General features: G+C 44.2%; 1 protein-coding gene across 4 annotated transcripts in view; it reads left to right on the top strand.

The window, feature by feature from the left end:
• The first annotated feature begins 1,198 nt into the window (after positions 1 to 1,198).
• Positions 1,199 to 6,128, top strand: part of MYO16 (myosin XVI) — a 516,601-nt gene continuing 511,671 nt past the window's right edge. For 2 of the 4 annotated variants that reach the window (XM_006909366.3, XM_015587388.2), the window contains exon 1: positions 1,202 to 1,391. The gene's annotated coding sequence lies outside the window, so the exon portion shown is untranslated. Of the gene's footprint in view, positions 1,392 to 6,128 lie in introns of all 4 variants that reach the window. The other 2 variants (XM_025045002.1, XM_025045003.1) reach the window with 2 other exon arrangements.

Raw genomic sequence — 6,128 nt, 5'->3', positions numbered from 1 at the left:
ATGGAAAAATATGGAATATAAATGAAAATTAAAACAGTATCTTAGAATCATTATTTAATCTATTCCTGAACATACACTGGTATAATCACTTAAGTATAGCATTTCTCTACATATAGTCCATGTAGAGAAATCTAGATTCTCTATTTTTCATATAGCCATATATCACATAATTTATTCAGATATAGTCGATAATATATAAGGTTATAAACTAATTTAAATAAACAGTTATCGAGTATGTGTTATATACAAGGCCCTTTACTATTATATACTATTGTATGTATGTCTATACACATATATATGTATAATATGTATGTATGTCTATACACATATATATATACACATATATGTGTATAGACATACATACATATTATACATATATATATAAAATTAACACCAGAGTTAATATGGAATATAGCTCTCACGGCAAAATGTGGACAGTGAAACATATTTACAGGGCCAACCAAGAACAAAATTTGGGGGAATGAGGATGGAGGTCTTCTATTTTATAAAAATTGAAACAGAGAACAGTTTCCTAAAGAAAGGTTTGTCCTTGTCCATGCTCATCTCGTTTCACGCTGAAGTTCATATATGAGAGATTTAAGGAGAATCTCAAACTTTCTATTGCTGGAGCGGGAAGAACTGTTACGTATGTCCTCTGTATCTTTAAAAAGGGTCACTCATCTGCCATAGTCCCCGCGATGGCCTTTGTTCTGGTCGGGCTGTCCAAGGGAGATGCCCACTCCAGGTCACGGCTCCCCCGCCACTGTCCAGATGACCCACGCCCGGGCCACCCCCTTCGCCTCCTGCTCTCTTGCTTCTTGCAGAAGTCGGGACGGAAAAGTTTGAAGAGTGAGCCCCATTTTCAGATTCGCAGCAAAGCGAGAGGCGGGAGAACCCGAAGGGGAGGATCGAAGGAGCTGGAATTGGAGAGAGAGGCGCGGTCTCAGACAACGCGTGAGAGTGTGGGAGGGAGGGAGGCAGGCAGGGGACCTAGAGGGGCTACCCCGGCGAGAGCGAAGGGAGGCGAGCTCCGCATTCCGGGCCGAGGCAGGCGAGTGAGACGCAGGACGACCGCAGGCAGCGGGCGGCACGGCGCCCCTGAGAGCTGGAGGAGTTCACCCCCGTGGCCGGAGGGGTGCGCGGGGAGGGGCGAGTGTGTCCGCAGACGCGGGCTCCGACCCATCAGCGGGCACAGCCCAGCGGGCGGCGCGCGGCAGTCACCAGTTCCCCGGGGGCCCGCTGCGCTCAGCGCGCCCGCTCCGAGCGCGCAGCAGCAGCTCCAGGCGCAGGGGACCCGGCGCCCCCATAGCTCCTCACGGGACACACCCGGAACCGATCCCCGTGAACGAGTGGCAGGCGGCACCCGGCTCCCGCGGACCCTTCTCCAGCAGGTAGGGGCCCAGGGGGGCGCAGTGCGCGGTCCTCGGCGCGGGGCGGTTGGCCGGGCAGCCTGGTGTCCGGGTCCGGAGGTCGGCGGGGCTCAATGCTCCCCTCCCTAGAGGCGCTGGCGACTCCGGGAGGGTGCGGGGTGCACCCACCTGCGTTTCCGGGCGCCCACCCGGAGGCCCGGCGTGAAGAGGGGGCGTGGAGAGAAGGTTAGCGGTCCCTTTCCAGGAAAAAGACACTGGAAGGTGTGTGAACGCAAGCTGAGAGCAGAAACCACCTGAACTCTGGACCTGGCCCAGGAGAGAGGCGAAAGTGGCAGTTTAGAGGGACGTGGAAGCTTCTCGTTGCTACGGGAGATGGGGGAAGCGGAGAGGTCACCTATACGACCACAGTGGGGGCGGTGGGGTGTTCGTCCTCTGTTCCCTTTTCCTTGGCCCTGAAAAAGAGCGACTACTTGAAAGGAAAAAGATATAGGGGTGAAGGAGAGCTTCCAGGCTGTTGCACCCTCCACTGATCTTCCATGACCTCTGACTGCTACCCCCGCCTGACAATGTCAGCTCCATTGTCTTGGAGAGCCGGCGACTATGCTTGTGGGCTAAGTCGGCGGCATGGTACCCGTCGGGGGCTCTTCGTTCTTGGCTTCCGCTCCCCTCAGTCCTCGCCCCATCTTCCCTGGCTGGGTAAAACCGACTAGGTCGGTGGAAGTGCTGGGTTTAATTGGTACCTTGTACGCCCCCGAAAGGTAATGGATATGATTTTCATCAAGTTCTTTTAGCATTCATTTATTGAAAAGCTGTAGCTATTGACTAGTGGCCATTGTAGGAGGAGAGACTGTTTTTTTGCTAAGCAGAGCCAAGTAAAACTTAGCGGCTCTGAATTGACCAGAGGAGTCAGTGAACTGAAAAAGCAAGAGCGAAGGGTAGTCTTCATCCTCCCAAGTGCAGAAGCCCTGGGAAGCGCTCATTCTCTTTGAGTCGTGGCTTTTTTTGAGTGTCTCATGAAATGTCTGGAATCTCTGTTCGGGTTAAGGTTAAACTGTCTTGCACGTGTTTGCCATGAGCTCTGCGGGTATTTATGAAGCCCCTGCAGTCTTATCCATGAATCTCCTAGTGATTTTCACTTGGAATCAAGAGGAAGAACAGGGGACCCTAAAGTCATGCATGAGCTCCTGAAATCAAAGCCACAGTACTGAATGGGGGGCAATCACGGGGATCCTCAGGCTTCCTCTTTATGGGATCACTGCATAGCTGCCAAAATTAAATTTTGCTCTTGGTATTGTTAAAGGTAATTTGGCATCCTTGGGTTAAGGGTCCTCCAAAATGTGTCTATTTGCATGAGGTTGTTTATTAAAATTATGTTATTGGCATATAGTTAGCATTAATAGCTATGGTCCCTTATGTGGTCAACTTGTGTGAACATAGAGCTTTATATTTGATAGACTTTGGAAACCAGAATAGATGGCATTGTTTAAGAAACAGTATTAATATGCCCAGGGCTGTATTGGTTGCTATAAAAATCATCCAGAGGGTATTATTTATTTACTAAAGGAAAAATAAGTTTAATCAATAAAATTTAATCTAGAGGGCATGATGCTGTGGTTTTTATCTGTGTCCTGTGAGAATTGGGGGTGTGAAATTATTTGTTCAGTGCACACTAAAATAACTAAAGTATTTTATTTTGCTTGTGTAATTAATACTTTAAAGATTTTTTCCCTCTGGTCTGAGAATGCTTGAAGATACAAGCTCCAGTAGCCACTGTGGCAGGCTGCTAATGTGATCTGTGGGTACTCCTGCAGATAAAGGAGAATGCCAACTAAATATGAGCCCACTGCAGAACACAGATGTTCTTGAAGGAGATTAAATAAAATAGAAACATTTCTTACTCCTTAAGAAATCAGAATATAAAATCTGTTGAGTAAAACCATAATACATATAATGCACATAATATGTATATCTATATGTATGTAACTTGCAGATCATTAAATGTGTTAGAACACTGTGTAAGTGGGAAAAGATATATTGGAACTGGGATATTTGAAAATGATACCTCTTTAAATTTGAGCCTACAGTTGGTTAGCTGAGCACTGCAAATGCTCAGCTCAATGTATCTGTCCTTTGGGATCTTATCATGCGGGCAAATCTGGGCTAATGACAGCACATATTTATAGAATGAGAAGACATTGGGATGGCAAGGAACTTGTTGAATGACCTACTCAAGCTCCTAGTACTATAAATGAAGAAAATAAGGCCCAGAGGACTTAGGTCACTTTTTCAAGATCACAGAGCTCAGTCTTGTTAAGGTCCTTGCTCCTTCCACCAAATAGGAGTGTTGAACATGTGGGAATATAGGGGGTTTGGTTATTTCCTCCTGAGAGGAAGGCACACAAGTGAAACCTTTCATAGATAGTAGGTTTTTATATCCATGATCTTCTCTCCTCTCTCACCGCTTTCCCTTGTGACTCTCCTTCTGCCAACCCTTCTGGCCACTCATTTGTTCTGTTCTTCTCTAAGGATAATACATTGTTCTGTAAGAGTTATAGAGAGGAGAGTTAGCATATCAAAAGAACATGAAACCTTTAAATGAAATTTACTTATTTGGATTAAAAATACATACAATTTACCTTTGTGAGTTTGAAAAGAAGTTCAGGCATAAAAAAAGATGATTTTTGCCTGGAGTGCACTGTTTTTACTCTCAGAAACTGAGAAACTCATAGTAATAACCCCTGACCATTTTGTAAGTTACTTTTCCACCTACCATCTCCCTTGATCCTCACAACTGTCCCTGGAAGGATGCAAGGGAAGGATGCAAGGGTAGACATGGTCATTCATCCCACATTCCCTATTTCTGATCACCGAAATCACCCCTGTTTCTTCTTCCTCATATGGACACCCCAGGCAAAATTAGGTGCTCTTCTGGAGCCCCCCTACAGGTGGGTGATTATCACATTGTATGTTTACTATCCCAACTCTGTTTTCACCTTCATATCCCAATCACCTGCCTGGGATGTGGCCCTTAGTAAGGATTCAGTCAGTGCTTTTAGAATATACTGAACTAGGGAATGAATTTAAATCAAGCGTTTAAATTGGCCTCTTCTAAGCATGGACTTTTTTTAAGGGAATGTGTCAATAATTTTTAGATGATTAAATGATGAAATTTTATGAACAGTTCTGTTATGACATTTCTTGAGAATGAGCAGTCATTCAAATACATAGTAACTTGACTTAGAAAAGAGGATTGTACACCTCTAAGAACTAGGGCACTGTGCTCCCAGGGCTGCCTACTCTAAATCCCCTGGAGGTGCCCATAAGAGTGGATTTCATCAGTCTAATACAGACTTACACAATCGGAGTTTGAGGTGGGCCGTAAGAATCTCCCTTCACCACCCTTGAGCGATTTTCATAAGTACTGCATATGAGAACCACATTGTGATTGATCATTCGAGAGTTCACATTCAATCTCCTCCACCTAGATAGAATCACTTCTCTTTCCTGTCTTATATAGGAATCTGCAAATATTTTCTTTCTTGGTTATTCTCACGTTTGATTACAGTAACTAGGAATACTTGACAATAAACCAGGTCATTAATTCTAAGGAAGTTTAGGTTCACATTATCTAACTCTAGCTAAAAGTGTACATAAATAAAATGATGTTATTTTTGAACAGATTGTAAACTTCAAGTGGCAGAATTATATCAACTGATTTATTTTATATCTTACCCAGGATTACAATACTTTGTATATAGTTGCATCAAAGGAATTATTTTAAATGACCTAGACTTTATAATTTCTGCAATGTGTTTATTTCTTTGGCTGTGGATGAAGCTGGGAATAGTGTCTATCTTTAATCAACTTCACTAGAGTTCATTCCTCAGGCTTTGCAATCCAACTTCTATTCAGACGATGCTACTGAACCTGTTTTCCCATCTTCTGTCCTCTCTTTGAACCTCATTTGACAGTTGACATCACACCGGTTAGCTGCTACTGGTTCCTTTATGTCTCCTTCTCTGACTGTGCTTCTCTTGTCCATCTCCTCAGATTGGTTTTTCCATGCTCTCTCCTTTGGCCTCTGCTTCTCCTAATTTCCATATTGGAGTAGGTTTCTCTTCCACTCTCTACATGCATGTGGCTGAGTTCTAGACTTGCATCTGTACTCCTGACTTATTTTTTCTTTTTTTTCTTTTTTCTGATTTTTTCTAAATCAGCCAGAGTGATTTATCTTAAATTAAAATTTGGCTTGAAACGTCTTGGGGAAAAGACTTCAGTACTTTCTTGTTAACCATAGCATGTAGAGCATGCTCCTCTGCACCTCCTACATTGACTTTCTTGACCCCACACTCCATCCTCTGCTCAGCTCTTCTGACCTATGTCTTCTGCCTTGGACCACACTGTTGCTTGGAGTTCTCCAACGGAATTTAGCATTTCTTAATCAAGAGACTTTATTCGTGCTACTGTGGGCAGGGAGTGTGCTTCTCATTTTGCTCATCTGGAGTCAAATGCACACAATCTTTCTCCAAACACTCATGTCCATCGATGTCCCTCTTTGGACCTCTCCTTGCTGCACAAACATCTTGTGCTTAAAATCTTTAGTGTTCCCCTCTCTGTTTGAATGTCCGACTTTACTCTGTGCTATAACTACCTTCTTATTCATCTCTGTGTAAATGTCTAGATTGGGTAGATGTTATATGAATGGATATAAGCACTGCACAGGCTAAAGGCAAGCTGCCTTGGAGGCCTGAAAATGCC

Source organism: Pteropus alecto, unplaced genomic scaffold (assembly GCF_000325575.1).
Source record: "Pteropus alecto unplaced genomic scaffold, ASM32557v1 scaffold13, whole genome shotgun sequence".
NCBI classification, from domain to species: Eukaryota; Metazoa; Chordata; class Mammalia; order Chiroptera; family Pteropodidae; genus Pteropus; species Pteropus alecto.
The sequence above is the reverse complement of the archived record's forward strand: the minus strand, read 5'-3'. Positions and strand labels throughout refer to the sequence as shown.